The sequence below is a fragment of the Carassius gibelio genome, chromosome B6 (genome assembly GCF_023724105.1).
Source record: "Carassius gibelio isolate Cgi1373 ecotype wild population from Czech Republic chromosome B6, carGib1.2-hapl.c, whole genome shotgun sequence".
Classification (NCBI taxonomy): domain Eukaryota; kingdom Metazoa; phylum Chordata; class Actinopteri; order Cypriniformes; family Cyprinidae; genus Carassius; species Carassius gibelio.
In genome coordinates this window covers 5963332-5983376 of record NC_068401.1, presented here as the reverse complement: position 1 = coordinate 5983376, position 20045 = coordinate 5963332, and the positions used below count along the sequence as shown (strand labels likewise).

The following is a 20045-nucleotide window of genomic DNA, read 5'->3' as shown; positions in this document are numbered from 1 at the left end:
AGGCAGGGATAGTGATTCCAAAATACTCCACAGATCATTGCTTATCATTCTCCCTCTGTAAATATCATTCATCATGGGGGTATCCATTCGAAAGATCTCCCTGGCTCTCTTTCCTTCCCCTGCTGTATCCTTTTCCAGACACATGGGTGCACATAGTGGTCAAGCCAAAGGTCTGGTGACAGATTGCTGTAGTTGACAGATTCAGAACACATCGGCCAAGGGCTCAAATGAACCTCTGTCCCAACACCATCCATCTCTACATCGCACCATTAAAGGCTGCCCCTGATCAATTGTGCTCCCTTGAGGAACCACGCACCTATCTCAGTCAATGCTCTCTGAATGTTATTAGGGCTCAAGCCCGAAGGGGCGAAGAGCCCTATTGTTCTTCTAAGGATTATTCTTCTTCTTATTAGGGCTCAAGCCCGAAGGGGCGAAGAGCCCTATTGTTCTTCTAAGGATTATTCTTGTTATTATTATTAGGGCTCAAGCCCAAAGGGCGAGAGGCCTATTGTTTTCCTTAGGATTATTTTTTATTATTATTATTATTATTATTATTATTATTATTATTTTTTTCCAACGTCTCGGGGGCTTTTGGGGCCCTTAACGTGCTTAAAAAGTCTTGAAAATTGGCACACAGATTGGAACCTGCGGCCATTAGGGCCGGGCAGAGACTGATACACGGGCGTGGCACAGGGGCTCTACAGCGCCCCCTGGAATATGGAGGGCCATATATCATACATTCTTGCTCGTAGACGAATGAAACTCGGTACACATATAAATCTCATCAATCCAAACAACTTTTGTATTGCATATCATAGGCTCCGCCCAACAGGAAGTTGGCTATTTAGGGTTTAGTATTCAAATTTTTCGTCAAAGTTGTGGGGGCTTTTGGGGTCCTTAACATACTCAAAAACTCTTGAAAATTTGCGCACACTTTGGAATCTGTGGCCTTTAGGAGCCTGCAGAGGCTGGGACCCGGGCGTGGCACAGGGGCTCTACGGCGCCCCCTGGAACACAGTCAGAAATGTTGATGTATAGCTCACACATACTTGCACATATTCATATGAAACTCAGTACACATATAGATCTCATCGTGCCGAACAACTTTCGTATTGCATGTCATAGGCTCCACCCAACAGGAAGTCAGCTATTTAGAGTTATGTAAAAAGCGCATGCTCTGGAATTTGAAATACTTGTCATAGGTTTTTTTCTCGATTGCCGCCAAACTTGGTCAACATGATCTCAAGACATTGGGGATGAAAAATTGCCAGGGGATTTTTGATATCTCGAACGGTTTGCTCGTGGCGAGGTGTTGAAATTATGGCGAGAAATGAGAAACAGGAAGTGTCTAATACCGTCCACATACATTTCCTGATTTTAATCAAACTTCATCAGATTATTCGTTGTATGATGTCGATCGCATATATGTGACTATTAGGAGTCAAAGTTATAGCGCCACCAACTGGCAGAAGGAAGTGTGTCATTTTCAAAATGATTTGAATTCAGCATCTTATTATTACTCGATTTGCTTCAAACTTCATCAGAATAATGTTAAAACACAGCCGATATAAATCTGCAAGGGGGATATTGATATCTAAAAAATTGTTGGCGTGGCAACATGTCAAACTGGAATACTTCTCAGGTGATTTTGAGGCAAATAACATACTTAGAATTTCACAAAACTCTGAACACACATCAGTATTTCTGATAGGAACTTAAATTGTGAATGGATTTTGGATAGCTTGAACGGTTTTGCCGTGGTGATTTTTTTAAATGACCTTACAAAGGGAATCATTATTGTATTTTTAAATTGCAGCTTCCAAACACGTCAAAGAATTTTTTCATACAGATGAAAAAGTCATTCTGAGGAAATATGCATAGTTTAACGACTTTACAACACTGTATGGATAACAGAAAATTAAAAAACTGTCAGACATCTCATCTCACTCTGTCCCTCTGTTTGAGTATATGTGCTTCAGACTTCCATTGTCTGAGAGAAATTGCGCCCCTACAGGTTCAATTCCCGAACTTTTACTTTCACTTTTAAATCGGTTAAAAATACAAATAAATACTTAGATTTAATTCACACTGACAAGCTAAACCAACATATCTGATTATTACCGGTTCAGGGCTCATGGATAAATTATTTCTGGCCAGAGATACGTGAGAAATAGGAGAGATGAATCACCGCTGTGACCACGAGCGTCTGGAGTAAAGAGCTCAGAAAAAACGAATTTATTCCTGTTTTAAAGCTTTTAAAAATAAATTATTACAGCGATATCACACAATCAACCAATTAGAACACACCAAGAGCTAAATTCAGATGTTTTTGAACTGTTTGTGTGAAAATGAAATATTTGTGGCTGCCTATCTGAAATCACGCCTCCGATCAGCGCGTACAGTGTCGAGCTCAAAACAAACGAATTTATTCTTGTTTAAGAGCTTTTTTAAATAAAATATTACCACAAATGCACACAATAAACCCATTGTAACACTACAAGAGCTAAATGCAGGTGTTTGTGACCTGTTTAAGTGTGCAAGACTATTTGAAAGCGCGACTGGCAGAATAACATATCTCTTGAGCTGCAGGTTTCTGTCTTTCGTCGTACGAACGAACACATAACGGACAAGATTATTTCAAAATACATAATAGCTTGGCGAATATAAACGAAAACAGCCACGTGAACATAAACTGGATCTACTGGATTTGAATATTAAAGTGACCACATTTACCACTTGCTTCTGTCTTCAATTTTAATCTATATAAAAAAGGAAACTCATTCGACTTGGCTGCTTTTTTAATGTGTGCGTATTTATTTATTTACCTTTTTATACATTTTGTATAATTTCATAGTTTGTGTATTACAATTATGAAAACAAAAATAAATTTAGCCACTCACATAGAAATAGCTTAGGCCTTAACCTTTTTCTGTCAGTTTTAGGGATTTTTAAAAATCCTAAAAAAAACTTATTTGTGCTGCAAATAATAATTTCAAACTCATTTGATACTGACCTATGACATCCTGTGACATTATATTTATTTGAATTTACATAATCTCATAGATGTAACAGTAAATCTGTTCAGCTCACAGATCAATACTAAGCTGTAATGCAAGCAGAACTTTCACAAATGCTTATGAGTCATTTAAGGATTTGATAACACTGTAAAATAATGTCTAATTTGTTAACATTAGCAAATTCATTGATAACACTTTATAATAACTGCACTCATTAGTAAATAGTCAGTTCATGCTTTATAAAGCCTTGTCCCAATATTAATAGTCAGTAGTAAGCAGTTTATAAATACAGCTATAAATAGCTTGTCCTTGGTTTATAAGCACATTTATTAAAAAGGAGAGTAAAGGGTCAGTTATCTTCCTATGAAAAATAAAAGATAAAAATAAACAAACAACAACACAGATTGATACAGAACTCAGAAATTTGATTGTGGATTTATGATAAAATCAGCCTGTAAATGAATTCATACTCCTCCTCATACTACTCCATACTCCTTTTTCAACATGATGCCAATATACTGAGATGTTAAATTTTGAATGGGTTTAGGATAGCTTAAATGGTGTTGCCATAGAGATTTATTAAAGTAACATAAAAAATACAATAGTTATTTTACTATATCTTTAAAATTTTTCATTCTAACTCTTCATAATTTTTTATATAAGTAGAAGTCCTCATTTGAAGGAAGCACAGTAAGTTTCATAGCTTTATCATTTTCAAGAGCCAGCATAAAATTAAAACTATCATAACTTATAAATCAAGCTTGCAATTCTTAGTACCTATAATGGCCACCAGAGGGAGCTATAGGATTACTTTTAAATAATTATTGGAGAAACGAGTATGATTTAAATAATTTATAGAAATCTTTCAAATAAAATAATATGTATTTTAGGAATTTTACTGATAAAATGACCCTCACTTAATTAGAATAACAAGCTGAAGTATTGTGAACTGTATATTAAGAATAATTCTTAATAGGCTTAATGGACAGATACGTTTTAAGTGACTCTTGAAGGTTCAGCACCACATCCTCTTTTACCACTGTTTAAATAATTAATCTAACAGAACAGGTGTGAATGAATTTTGGATAGCTTGAATGGTTTTGTCGTGGTGATTTTTGAAATAATAGTAAAAAAGGAACCAGTAAAAAAAAGTGCAGCTTCTAAACACTTCAAAAAAATGTACACATAGAAGACAAGTCATTCTGAGGAAATATGCATAGTTTCATGACTATACAACATTATATGGATGACAGAAAATTAAAAAACATACATCTGATGTCACTCTGTCCCTCTGTCACTGTGTGTGTGTGTTTGTGTGTGTTTTAAGTGAATTAGGTGTGAAACTATCAGTGAGCATTTAGTCTCCAGCGCCAACATTTTACAGAACTGCCACTTTCCTGGAGTCTCAGAATTACAATGTGTCAGGTTCTGAGAGATCTAAGATTCCAAAAAATTATTTAATTAGAATACCATGAAGTATTGTGAAATACTATATATTAAGACTTTATATATAGGCTTAATGAACAGATTAGAGTGACTCGTGAAGGACCAGCACCACCTTCTGTTGTCCGATGGTTTGAGGAATATATCTTCCAGAATCCGGGATTAAGATTTAGGAGCTCATTTTTATTCCACCTCCTTTCCTGAAAGTCTGTCTTGCAGAATTGACTAAAAATTAATCTTCACATTAATTCCTAATTATTTTGCAATTCTTTTTGTCAGTTCTTCTTGACCTGTTTTTCTCTTCCAGCTTTCCTGGACTATTGTATAGCACTCATAAATGATTAAATAAAAAATAATGGTAGTTATTAAGATTGATATGGTTTGGAATTGGTAAAATGTGCTTGGAAAAAAATCACAATAAAACAATATTTTAATGTTTAAGTTTGGAATATTAACTGACATGAATGAATGCTATATAAATATTGTTCATGTTAACATAATGTTTATAAATGAAATCTTATTGTAAAGTGTTACTAAAGTTATATATATATATATATATATATATATATATATATATATATATATATATATATATATATATATATATATATATTGTTCTGTGAATGTAATTTTAAAGTCTAGATGATTCGGATTAACCCTTTAACTGCCATATCAAGTTCAAGTTCTAGTTCAAGTTCAATTTATTTGTATAGCGCATTTACAACAGCCTCCTGGCTGACCAAAGTGCTTTAACATAAGAGCAAGAATATTACACATACATAAAAATAGACCAGACAAAAAATTTAAAACCACCCATTTCAAAATGTAGCATAACACAGTAGTCAGTACACTAAGGAAAATAAAAAAGTTTTTAGCAAAGATTTAAAAATAGACAAGGAAGGGGCCAGTCTGATCTCTAAAGGCAGGGTATTCCAGAGTCGTGGCCCAGCCACTGCAAATGCACGCTCCCCTCTACGCTCCCCTCTATCCTTTAAAACCTCACTGCCAGAGGGATATTGTGAATGCATGTGCCCGCTGGGCACAGTTTACCTGATGCCACCGGGGTGGTGATGGCATTGGTGGCTTGAGCCCGCCATCGCTGCTTGCAGCTATATTTATTTTTATTTTTTATTAAACCTTCCGGGGTGTTTTGGGGGCCTTAACATGCTCAAAAACTCTTGAAAATTGGCACACACATTGGAATCTGCGGCCATCAGGACGCCGCAGAGGCTGGGACCCGGGCGTGGCACAGGGGCTCTACAGCGCCCCCTGGAAGACAGTCAGAATTCTTGAACCATAGCTCACACACACTTGCATGTATTTATATCAAACTCGGTACACTTATAGATCTCATTGAGCCGAACAACTTTCACACTTTATGTGATAGGCTCCGCCCAACAGGAAGTCAGCTATTCAGGGCTGTTTAAAAAAAGCATGCTCTGGAATTTGAAATACTCCTCTGAGGTTTTCAACCCGTTCGCCACGAAACTCGGTGAACATGATCTCAAGACATTGAGGATGAAAAATTGCGAGGGGATTTTTGATATCTCGAACGGTTTGCCCGTGGCGAGGCATGGAACTTATGGCGAGAAATGAGAAACAGGAAATGTCTAATAACATCCACATACATTTCCTGAATTTGATCAAACTTCATGGGTTTGTTCGTTGTATGATACCGATTGTATATATGTGGCTATTAAGAGTCAACGTTATAGCGCCACCAACTGGCAGCAGGAAGTGTGTCATTTTCCAAATGCTTTGAATTCAGCATCTTATTTTTACTCGATTTACTTAAAACTTCATCAGAATAATGACAAAACACGGCCGATGTAAATCTGTTGTGGGGATATTGATATCTGATATAGTGTTGCCATGGCAACGTGTCAAACTTGAATGTTCTGTTATGGTGAGTTTGAGGCAGACAACAAGCTCAGATTTACATGAAACTCAAAACACATATCAGTATTCTTGATAGCTAGACAATGGCAAAAGCTTTTAAAAGGGCGTGAAGGAGGCACTCTATAGCGCCACCTTTTGTCAAAAGTGGGGGGGTTAGTTTCAGCTACAGACACCAAACTTGGTACATAAATTGTTCTTTTCAAGACGGACAACTTTCTAATTCACAGTCATCAGCTACGATCAACAGGAAGTCGGCTATTTTGATTTGAATGTGTATTTTTGAGATTTTACAGTTGTGAATTAATGAATACTCCTCACAGGGGAAGTACACTATACACACCAAACGTTGTCTACTTGAAGAAAAAACATCGAGGAACTTAAATTGCGAACAGATTTTGGTTAGCTTGAACGGTTTTGTCGTGGTGATTTTTTGAAATGACAGTAAAAAGTGAAACATTAATCGTCTTGTATTTTTAAATTGCAGCTTCCAAACCTTTAAAAAACATTTTTAATTTAGAAAACCAGTGATTCTGAGGAAATATGCATAGTTTCATGACTTTACAGCACTGTATGATTAAAAGAAAATTAAAAAACTGTCAGACATCTGATCTCACTCTGTCACTCTGTGTGCTGACTCTGTGTGTGTGTGTGTGAGTGTGAGTGGGGGAGGGGTGTGAGCTGAGTGGCAGACAGACAGAGAGAGAGAGAGAGAGAGAGAGAGAGAGAGACTTAAACATCTCTTTAATCACCAGAAAAAAAACTGTATTTTAAATAGTCATTTTTTTGTTGTTGTTGCTAATTGTGCTGTTATCATTACATCTTAAGAAATATCTTAGGCCTTATCCTTTTCTGACAGTTTCAGGGATTAAAAAAAATCCTAAAAAACCTTATTTGTGCTGCAAATAATAATTTCAAACTCATTTGATACTGACCTCTGTCACCCTGTGACATGACATTTATTTGAATTTACATAATCTCAAGGATGTAACAGTAAAACTGTTCAGCTCACAGATGAAGACTAAGCTTTAATGCAAGCAGAACTATTTCACAAATGCTTATAGGTTAATGAAATCATAACAAAACACTTTTAAATTATTTAAGGATTTGGTAACACTTTAAAATAATGTCTCAATTGTTAACATTAGTAAATGCATTGGTAACACTTCATAATAGCTGCAATTCTTAGCTAAGCATTAGTAAATAGTCAGTTCATGCTTTATATAGCCTTCTCCCAAAATTAATATTTTAGTAAGCATTTTATAAATCCAGCTATAATTAAATTGTTCATGGTTTATATGCACATTTATTTTGAGGAGATTAAAGGCTGTAATCTCCCTAAAAAAATGTAAAATAAAAAATAAAATAAATAAAATAAACAAACACAGAACTCATAAATATTTATTTCAAGATGCAATAAAAGAAAACTGTACACTTGAATTTATATATATATATATATATATATATATATATATATATATATATATATATATATATATATATATATATATATATATATATATATATATATATATATATATATATATACACACACACACAATTGCATAAGTTTATATTTAAAAATGTTTAGCAAGTGTACAGCTAATAATAATAATAATGCATTTTATTTAGTTTTAGCTACAGACACCAAACTCGGTACTTAAATTGTTCTTATCAAGACGGACAACTTTCTAATTCACAGTCATAAGCTACGATCAACAGGAAGTCAGCTATTTTGATTTGAATGTGTATTTTTGAGATTTTACAGTTGTGAATTAATGCATACTCCTCACATGGGAAGTACACTATACACACCAAACTTTGACTACATGAAGAAACAACATCGAGGAACTTAAATTGCGAACGGATTTTGGTTAGCTTGAACGGTTTTGACGTGGTGATTTTTTGAAATGACAGTAAGAAGGGAAACATTAATTGTATTGTATGTCTAAATTGCAGCTTCCAAACACTTCAAGGCATGTTTTCATACAGAGATCAAATCATTATGAGGAAATATGCATAGTTTCATGACTTTACAACACTGTATGGATAAAAGAAAAGAAAAAACTGTCAGACTTCTCAACTGACATGATCTCACTCTGGCCACTCCGTCTGTGTGAGGAAAGGGAGGGGGAGAGGGAGGGGGAGTGTGAGTGTGAGGGGGTTGGTGACTGTGAATCTTTGGTGACTGACAGTGTGTGTGGATTGTAGGGAGGGGCTGTCTGGCAGAGAGAGAGAGAGAGAGAGAGAGAGAGACCTAATCATTCCTTTAATAATCAGGAAAAAAAAATCTATATTTTAAATTGTTATTGTTTTTGTTGTTGCTAATGGTGGTGTTTTTTTCCTTTCATTACAGGTTAAGAAATCTCTTAGGCCTTATCCTTTTCTGACAGTTTTTGGGATTTAAAAACATCCTAAGAAGCCTTATTTGTGCTGCAAATTATAATTTCAAACTCATTTGATACTGACCTATGACAACCTGTGACATGACATGACATTTATTAATCTCATGGATGTAACAGTAAAACTCTTCAACTGACAGATTAAGCTGCAATGCAAGCAAAACTATTTCACAAATGCTTATAGGTCATTAAAATCATTACAAAACACTAATAAATTATTAAAGGGTTTGGTAACACTGTATAATAATGTCTAATTTGTTAACATTAGTAAATGCATTGGTAACACTTTATAATAACTGCACTCATTAGCTAAGCATTAGTAAATAGTTCATGATTATAAAGCCTTTTCCCTTAATAATAGTCATTATTAAGCAGGAATACATCTCTAATTACATTGTTCTTGGTTTAAAAGCACATATATTACAAAGGAGATTAAAGTTTCAGTTGTCTTATAAAATAAATCAATAAACACAACCCAGTTTGATTCAGAATTCAGAAATATTTATTTCAAGATGCAATAAAAGGAAACTGTACACTTGAAAAGGTTTTGAGCGATTCTTGAAGGACTAGCATCACCTTCACTTGTACGATGGTTTGAGGAATATATCTTCCAGATAGTACCGCCGCTCCCTATATGCAGAGTATGCAGTCTTCGTAGAGCACCAACTCCCAGAGGGGGCACCAGTTGCTCAAAAAAAACAAAACAAATATGCGCCATTCTCCCATCCGCGTTCGCGACCACTCAATAGCATTTGAGAAGAAAGACTTGTAGTCACAAAACAATTGTAATGTGTTCATATAGGTGTCAGCTACAATGCACACCTTATACATTTTTTATACATTTTAAAATAAAGTGTTACTAAAGTTATATATATTGTTCTGTGTATGTGATTTCAAAGTCTAGATTGGTCGGATTAACCCTTTAACTGCCACATCCCTTAAAACTTGATTGTCAGAGGGTTACTGTAAATGCTTATGCCCGCTGGGCACAGTTTTCCCGATGCCACCAGGGTGGCGTTGCACTGATGGCTTGAGCCCGACATCGCTGCTTGCAGCTATATTTATTATTTTTAGGGCTCAAGCCCAAAGGGCGAGAGGCCTATTGTTTTCCTTAGGATTATTTTTTATTATTATTATTATTATTATTATTATTATTATTATTTTTTTCCAACGTCTCGGGGGCTTTTGGGGCCCTTAACGTGCTTAAAAAGTCTTGAAAATTGGCACACAGATTGGAACCTGCGGCCATTAGGGCCGGGCAGAGACTGATACACGGGCGTGGCACAGGGGCTCTACAGCGCCCCCTGGAATATGGAGGGCCATATATCATACATTCTTGCTCGTAGACGTATGAAACTCGGTACACATATAAATCTCATCATTCCAAACAACTTTTGTATTGCATATCATAGGCTCCGCCCAACAGGAAGTTGGCTATTTAGGGTTTAGTATTCAAATTTTTCGTCAAAGTTGTGGGGGCTTTGGGGGTCCTTAACATACTCAAAAACTCTTGAAAATTTGCGCACACTTTGGAATCTGTGGCCTTTAGGAGCCTGCAGAGGCTGGGACCCGGGCGTGGCACAGGGGCTCTACGGCGCCCCCTGGAACACAGTCAGAAATGTTGATGTATAGCTCACACATACTTGCACATATTCATATGAAACTCAGTACACATATAGATCTCATCGTGCCGAACAACTTTCGTATTGCATGTCATAGGCTCCACCCAACAGGAAGTCAGCTATTTAGAGTTATGTAAAAAGCGCATGCTCTGGAATTTGAAATACTTGTCATAGGTTTTTTTCTCGATTGCTGCCAAACTCGGTCAACATGATCTCAAGACACTGGGGATGAAAAATTGCCAGGGGATTTTTGATATCTCGAACGGTTTGCTCGTGGCGAGGCGTTGAAATTATGGCGAGAAATGAGAAACAGGAAGTGTCTAATACCATCCACATACAGTTCCTGATTTTAATCAAACTTCATCAGATTATTCGTTGTATGATGTCGATCGCATATATGTGACTATTAGGAGTCAAAGTTATAGCGCCACCAACTGGCAGAAGGAAGTGTGTCATTTTCAAAATGATTTGAATTCAGCATCTTATTATTACTCGATTTGCTTCAAACTTCATCAGAATAATGTTAAAACACAGCCGATATAAATCTGCAAGGGGGATATTGATATCTAAAAAATTGGTTGGCGTGGCAACATGTCAAACTGGAATACTTCTCAGGTGATTTTGAGGCAAATACCATACTTAGAATTTCACAAAACTCTGAACACACATCAGTATTTCTGATAGGAACTTAAATTGTGAATGGATTTTGGATAGCTTGAATGGTTTTGCCGTGGTGATTTTTTGAAATTACCTTACAAAGGGAATCATTATTGTATTTTTAAAATGCAGCTTCCAAACACGTCAAAGAATTTTTTCATACAGATGAAAAAGTCATTCTGAGGAAATATGCATAGTTTCAAGACTTTACAACACTGTATGGATAACAGAAAATTAAAAAACTGTCAGACATCTCATCTCACTCTGTCCCTCTGTTTGAGTATGTGTGCTTCAGACTTCCATTGTCTGAGAGAAATAGCGCCCCTACAGGTTCAATTCCCGGACTTTTACTTTCACTTTTAAATCGGTTAAAAATACAAACAAATACTTAGATTTAATTCACACTGACAAGCTAAACCAACATATCTGATTATTACCGGTTCAGGGCTCATGGATAAATTATTTCTGGCCAGAGATACGTGAGAAATAGGAGAGATGAATCACCGCTGTGATCACGAGAGTCTGGAGTAAAGAGCTCAGAAAAAAACTAATTTATTCCTGTTTTATAATCAACCAATTAGAACACACCAAGAGCTAAATTCAGATGTTTTTGAACTGTTTGTGTGAAAATGAAATATTTGTGGCTGCCTATCTGAAATCACCGCCTCCGATCAGCGCGTACAGTGTCGAGCTCAAAACAAACGAATTTATTCTTGTTTAAGAGCTTTTTTAAATAAAACATTACCACAAATGCACACAATAAACCCATTGTAACACATCAAGAGCTAAATGCAGGTGTTTGTGAAACGTTTAAGTGTGCAAGACTATTTGAAAGCGCGACTGGCAGAATAACATATATCTCTCGAGCTGCAGGATTCTGGCTTTCGTCGTACGAACGAACACATCACGGTCAAGATTATTTCAAAACACATAATAGCTTGGCGAATATAAACGAAAACAGCCACGTGAACATAAACTGTTGAGAAATAAATCTGAAGTGGATCTACTGGATTTTAATATTAAGTGACCGCATATACCAGCTGCTTCTGTCTTCAATTTTAATCTATATAAAAAATTAAACTCATTCATCTTGGCTGCTTTTTTAATGTGTGTACGTATTTATTTATTTATTTATTTATTATTTTGCTCTAACAAGAATTAATCTATATTTAATTAAATCAATTACATTTTATTTTACATTTGATTTGTCCATATCTGCATCTAAACGCCTAAAAACATAAAACATGCTCTATTATACTATTGTTAGCAATTTCTTTATCGTCCAATTTATCTGGTGTACACACTTTTATTTTCATAATAAACTTGTTTGTTAGATTATACACAGTTACAGTGGTCTATAATAAATATTAACAGGTTTTTATTCAAGCTGTTTAGAATGATTGCAGTAGGCTAATTTTTTTTAATGTAAATCAAAAAAAAAAAAAAAAAAAAAAAACATTGGAAAACAATGACTGTTGTACTTTTTTATACATTTTGTATAATTTCATAGTTTATGCATTATAGTTATAAAACAAATAAATGTAGCCACTCACATAGAAATCTTAGGCCTTATCCTTTTCTGACAGTTTTAGGGATTTTTAAAAATCCTAAAAAACCCTAATTTGTGCTGCAAATAATAATTTCAAACTCAAAAAGTAAATAGTCAGTTCATGCTTTATAAAGCCTTGTCCCAATATTAATAGTCATTAGTAAGCAGTTTATAAATACAGCTATAAATAGCTTGTTTTTGGTTTATAAGCACATTTATTAAAAAGGAGAGTAAAGGATCAGTTATCTTCCTATGAAAAATAAAAAAATTAAAAATAAACAAACAACAACACAGATTGATACAGAACTCAGAAATTTTATTGTGGATTTATGATAAAATCAGCCTGTAAATGAATTCATACTCCTCCTCATACTACTCCATACTCCTTTTTCAACATGATGCCAATATACTGAGATGTTAAATTGTGAATGGGTTTAGGATAGCTTAAATGGTGTTGCCATAGAGATTTATTAATGTAACATAAAAAAATACAATAGTTATTTTACTATATCTTTAACATTTTTCATTCTAACTCTTCATAATTTTTTATATAAGTAGAAGTCCTCATTTGAAGGAAGCACAGTAAGTTTCATAGCTTTTTCATTTTCAAGAGCCAGCCTAAAATTAAAACTATCATAACTTATAAATCAAGCTTGCAATTCTTAGTACCAATAATGGTCACCAGAGGGAGCTATAGGATTACTTTTAAATAATTATTGTAGAAACGAGTATGATTTAAATCATTTATAGAAATCTTTCAAATAAAATAATATGTATTTTAGGAATTTTACTGATAAAATGACACTCACTTAATTAGAATAACAAGCTGAAGTATTGTGAACTGTATATTAAGAATAATTCTTTATAGGCTTTATGGACAGATACGTTTTGAGTGACTCTTGAAGGTTCAGCACCACATCCTCTTTTACCACTGTTTAAAGAATTAATCTTACAGAACAGGTGTGAATGAATTTTGGATAGCTTGAATGGTTTTGTCGTGGTGATTTTTTGAAATAATAGTAAAAAAGGAACCAGTAAATGTCTTTTTTATTTTTTTTAAAGTGCAGCTTCTAAACACTTAAAAAAAATGTACACATAAAAGACAAGTCATTCTGAGGCATATTTCCTCAGAATGACTGGTCTCATGACAATAGTTTCATGACTATACAACACTATATGGATGATAGAAAATAAAAAAACTATCATACATCTAATGTCACTCAGTCCCACTGTCACTGTGGGTAGTGTGTTTGTGTGTGTGTTAAGTGAATTAGGTGTGAAACTATCAGGGAGCATTTAGTCTCCAGCGCCAACATTTTACAGAACTGCCACTTTCCTGGAGTCTCCAGAATTACTCGGTGTCCAGCTCTGAGAGACTTAAGATCCCAAAAAAGTATTTAATTAGAATACCATGAAGTATTGTGAAATACTATATATTAAGGCTTTATATATAGGCTTTATGAACAGATTAGAGTGACTCGTGAAGGACCAGCACCACCTCCTCTTGTCCGATGGTTTGAGGAATATATCTTCCAGAATCCGGGATTAAGATTTAGGAGCTCATTTTTATTCCACCTCCTTTCCTGAAAAGTCTGTCTTGCAGAATTGACTAAAAATTAATCTTCACATTAATTCCTAATTATTTTGCAATTCTTTTTGTCAGTTCTTCTTGACCTGTTTTTCTTCTTCTTCTTTTCTGACCTCATGACCCAGTCAGCATTTTTTGTACAATGGTCAAGTCTTAACTTATCCATTTCTGTTATTGCATTTGTGTTTGATATTTCTCATGGGTATTTCATAATTTTCGACTTTACAGTTTGAGTTAAAACTCTTTTTTAGCGCATTTCATCTGTAAAAAAAAAACATGCCTAATAATTCTGCACATATGAATATAAGGAGTTTTTCTCTTCCAGCTTTCCTGGACTATTGTATAGCACTCATAAATGATTAAATAAAAAATAATGGTAGTTATTAAGATTGATATGGTTTGGAATTGGTAAAATGTGCTTGGAAAAAAATCACAATAAAACAACGTTTTAATGTTTAAGTTTGGAATATTAACTGACATGAATGAATGCTATATAAATATTGTTCATGTCAACATAATGTTTATAAATGGAATCTTATTGTAAAGTGTTACTAAAGTTATATATATATATATATATTGTTCTGTGAATGTGATTTTAAAGTCTAGATGATTCGGATTAACCCTTTAACTGCCATATCCCTTAAAACCTCACTGCCAAAGGGATATTGTGAATGCATGTGCCCGCTGGGCACAGCTTACCTGATGCCACCGGGGTGGCGATGGCATTGGTGGCTTGAGCCCGCCATCGCTGCTTGCAGCTATATTTAGGGCTCAAGCCTGGAGGGCGAGAGCCCTATTGTTTTCCTTAGGATTATTTTTTATTATTATTATTATTATTATTTTTTTCTAACGTTACGGGGGCTTTTGGGGTCCTTAACATGCTCGAAAACTCTTGAAAATTGGCACACAGATTGGAACCTGCGGCCATTAGGGTCGGGCAGAGACTGATACACGGGCGTGGCACAGGGGCTCTACAGCGCCCCCTGGAATACTGAGGGCCATATATCATACATACTTGCACGTAGACACATGAAACTCGGTACACATGTAGAGCTCATTAAACCAAACAACTTTCGTACTGCATGTCATAGGCTCCGCCCAACAGGAAGTTGGCTATTTAGGGTTTATTATTCATATTTTTGGTCAAAGTTGTGGGGGCTTTTGGGGTCCCTAACATACTCAAAAACTCTTGAAAATTTGCACACACTTTGGAATCTGTGCCCTTTAGGAGCCTGCGGAGGCTGGGACCCGGGCGTGGCACAGGGGCTCTACGGCGCCCCCTGGAACACAGTCATAAATGTTAATGCATAGCTCACACATACTTGCACATATTCATATGAAACTCAGTACACATATAGATCTCATTGTGCTGAACAATTTTCGTATTGCATGTCATTGGGCTCCGCCCAACAGGAAGTCAGCTATTTAGAGTTATGTAAAAAGCGCATGCTCTGGAATTTGATATACTTGTCATAGGTTTTTTACTCGTTTACCACCAAACTCGGTCAACATGATCTCAATACATTGAGGATGAAAAATTGCCAGGGGATTTTTGATATCTCGAACGGTTTGCTCGTGGCGAGGCGTTGAAATTATGGCGAGAATTGAGAAACAGGAAGTGTATAATACCATCCACATACATTTCCTGATTTCAATCAAACTTCATCAGATTATTCATTGTATGATGTCGATCACATATATGTGACTATTAGGAGTCAAAGTTATAGCGCCACCAACTGGCAGCAGGAAGTGTGTCATTTTCAAAATGCTTTGAATTCAGCATCTTATTTTTACTCGATTTGCTTCAAACTTCATCAGAATAATGTTAAAACACAGCCGATATGAATCTGCTGGGGGAAATTGGATATCTAAAAATATTGTTGCCGTGGCAACATGTCAAACTAGAATACTTCTCAGGTGATTTTGAGGCATATAACATGCTTAGAATTTCATCAAACTCAGAACACATATCAGTATTAGTGACAGCTAGACACTGGCAAAAGTTCATAAGAGGGCGTGGAAGAGGCACTCTATAGCGCCACCTTTTGTCAAAAGTGGGGGGGTTAGTTTTAGCTACAGACACCAAACTCAGTACAAAAATTGTTCTTATCAAGACGGACAACTTTCTAATTCACAGTCATCAGCTACAACCAACAGGAAGTCGGCTATTTTGATTTGAATGTGGATTGTTTTTTACATTTAGCTGTGAATTAATGCATACTGCTCAGAGGAGAGTAACACTATACACACCAAACTTTGTCTACATGATGCCAAAACATTTTAAACAACTTAAATTGCCAATGGATTTTGGATAGCTTAAACGGTTTTGTCGTGGTGATTTTTTTAAATGACAGTAAAGATGGAATTATTAATTTTCCTGCATTTTTAAATTCCAAACACTTCAAAACCTTTTTTCATACAGAAAAACAGTTATTCTGAGTAAATATGCATAGTTTCATGATTTTACAACACTGTATGGATAACAGAAAATTAAAAAAACTGTCAGACATCTCATCTCACTCTGTCCCTCTGTTTGAGTATATGTGCTTCAGACTTCCATTGTCTGAGAGAAATAGCGCCCCTACAGGTTCAATTCCCGGACTTTTACTTTCACTTTTAAATCGGTTAAAAATACAAATAAATACTTAGATTTAATTCACACTGACAAGCTAAACCAACATATCTGATTATTACCGGTTCAGGGCTCATGGATAAATTATTTCTGGCCAGAGATACGTGAGAAATAGGAGAGATGAATCACCGCTGTGATCACGAGCGTCTGGAGTAAAGAGCTCAGAAAAAACAAATTTATTCCTGTTTTAAAGCTTTTAAAAATAAATTATTACAGCGATATCACACAATCAACCAATTAGAACACACCAAGAGCTAAATTCAGATGTTTTTGAACTGTTTGTGTGAAAATGAAATATTTGCAGCTGCCTATCTGAAACCACCGCCTCCGATCAGCGCGTACAGTGTCGAGCTCAAAACAAACGAATTTATTCTTGTTTAAGAGCTTTTTTAAATAAAATATTACCACAAATGCACACAATAAACCCATTGTAACACTACAAGAGCTAAATGCAGGTGTTTGTGACCCGTTTAAGTGTGCAAGACTATTTGAAAGCGCGACTGGCAGAATAACATATATCTCTCGAGCTGCAGGATTCTGCCTTTCGTCGTACGAACGAACACATCACGGACAAGATTATTTCAAAATACATAATAGCTTGGCGACTATAAACGAAAACAGCCACGTGAACATAAACTGTTGAGAAATAAATCTGAAATGGATCTACTGGATTTTAATATTAAGTGACCGCATATACCAGCTGCTTCTGTCTTCAATTTTGATCCATATAAAAAATGAAACTCATTCATCTTGGCTGCTTTTTTTAATGTGTGTACGTATTTATTTATTTATTTATTTATTTATTTATTTATTTATTTATTATTTTGCTCTAACAAGAATTAATCTATATTTAATTAAATCAATTACATTTTATTTTACATTTGATTTGTCCATTTCTGCATCTAAACGCCTAAAAACCTAAAACATGCTCTATTATACTATTGTTAGCAATTTCTTTATCGTCCAATTTATCTGGTGTACACTTTTATTTTCATAATAAACTTGTTTGTTAGATTATACACAGTTACAGTGGTCTATAATAAATATTGACAGGTTTTATTCAAGCTGTTTAGAATGATTGCAGTAGGCTAATGTTTTGAAATGTAAATAAAATAAAAAAAATTTAAATAAATAAATAAATAAAAAACATTGGAAAAGAATAACTGTTGTACATTTTTATACATTTTGTATAATTTCATAGTTTATGCATTATAGTTATAAAAACAAATAAATTTAGCCACTCACATAAAATCTTATAGGCCTTATCCTTTTCTGACAGTTTTAGGGATTTTTAAAAATCCTAAAAAACCTTATTTGTGCTGCAAATAATAATTTCAAACTCAAACAGTAAATATTCAGTTCATGCTTTATAAAGCCTTGTCCCAATATTAATAGTCAGTAGTAAGCAGTTTATAAATACAGCTATAAAAAGCTTGTTCTTGGGTTATAAGCACATTTATTAAAAAGGAGAGTAAAGGGTCAGTTATCTTCCTATGAAAAAAAAAAAAAAAAAAAAAAAAAAACAAACAACAACACAGATTGATACAGAACTCAGAAATTTTATTGTGGATTTATGATAAAATCAGCCTGTAAATGAATTCATACTCCTCCAAGAAGACACAAGTTCACAGCAAACTTTTTTAACATGAAGCTAATATACTGAAGATGTTAAATTGCGAATGGGTTTAGGATAGCTTAAATGGTGTGGCCATAGCGATTTATTAAAGTAACATAAAAAAATACAATCGTTATTTTACTATATCTTTAAAATTTTTCATTCCAACTCTTCATAATTTTTTATGTACGTAGAAGTCATCATTTGAAGGAAGCACAGTAAGTTTCATAGCTTTATCATTTTCAAGAGCCAGCATAAAATTAAAACTATCATAACTTATAAATCAAGCTTGCAATTCTTAGTTCCAATAATGACCACCAGATGGAGCTATAGGATTACTTTTAAATAATTATTGTAAAACAAGTATGATTTAAATCATTTATAGAAATCTTTCAAAGAAAAATAATATGTATTTTATGTATTTTACTGATAAAATGACCCTCACTTAATTAGAATAACAAGCTGAAGTATTGTGAACTGTATATTAAGAATAATTCTTTATAAGCTTTATGGACAGATACGTTTTGAGTGACTCTTGAAGGTTCAGCACCACATCCTCTTTTACCACTGTTTAAAGAATGTATCTTACAGAACAGGTGTGAATGAATTTTGGATAGCTTGAATGATTTTGCGTGGTGATTTTTTGAAATAACAGTAAAAAAGTAACCAGTAAATGTCTTTTATTTTTTTAAAGTGCAGATTCTAAACACTTCAAAAAAATGTACACATAGCAGACAAGTCATTCTGAGGAAATATGCATAGTTCCATGACTATACAACATTATATGGATGATAGAAAATTAAAAAACTATCATACATCTGATGTCACTCTGTCCCTCTGTCACTGTGGTTAATGTGTGTGTGTGTGTGTGTGTGTTTGTGTGTGTGTTAAGTGAATTAGGTGTGAAACTATCAGGGAGCATTTAGTCTCCAGCGCCAACATTTTACAGAACTGCCACTTTCCTGGAGTCTCAGAATTACAATGTGCCAGGTTCTGAGAGATCTAAGATTCCAAAAAATTATTTAATTAGAATACTATGAAGTATTGTGAAATACTATATATTAAGACTTTATATATAGGCTTAATTAACAGATTAGAGTGACTCGTGAAGGACCAGCACCACCTCCTCTTGTCCGATGGTTTGAGGAATATATCTTCCAGAATCCGGGATTAAGATTTAGGAGCTCATTTTTATTCCACCTCCTTTCCTGAAAGTCTGTCTTGCAGAATTGACTAAAAATTAATCTTCACATTAATTCCTAATTATTTTGCAATTCTTTTTGTCAGTTCTTCTTGACCTGTTTTTCTCTTCCAGCTTTCCTGGACTATTGTATAGCACTCATAAATGATTAAATAAAAAATAATGGTAGTTATTAAGATTGATATGGTTTGGAATTGGTAAAATGTGCTTGGAAAAAAATCACAATAAAACAATGTTTTAATGTTTAATTTGGAATATTAACTGACATGAATGAATGCTATATAAATATTGTTCATGTTAACATAATGTTTATAAATGAAATCTTATTGTAAAGTGTTACTAAAGTTATATATATATATATTGTTCTGTGAATGTGATTTTAAAGTCTAGATGATTCGGATTAACCCTTTAACTGCCATATCA

General features: G+C 34.4%; 1 protein-coding gene and 1 long non-coding RNA gene across 2 annotated transcripts in view; one reads left to right on the top strand and one right to left on the bottom strand.

The window, feature by feature from the left end:
• The window catches only part of LOC127960132 (chemokine-like protein TAFA-2), a 105766-nt gene that overhangs the window by 14655 nt on the left and 71066 nt on the right, over positions 1-20045 (bottom strand). The gene's annotated exons all lie outside the window — the stretch shown is intronic.
• Positions 10980-19870, top strand: LOC127960133 (uncharacterized). Its single transcript, XR_008154333.1, has 2 exons — positions 10980-11367; positions 16762-19870. It is a non-coding gene; the product is annotated as an uncharacterized LOC127960133 (long non-coding RNA).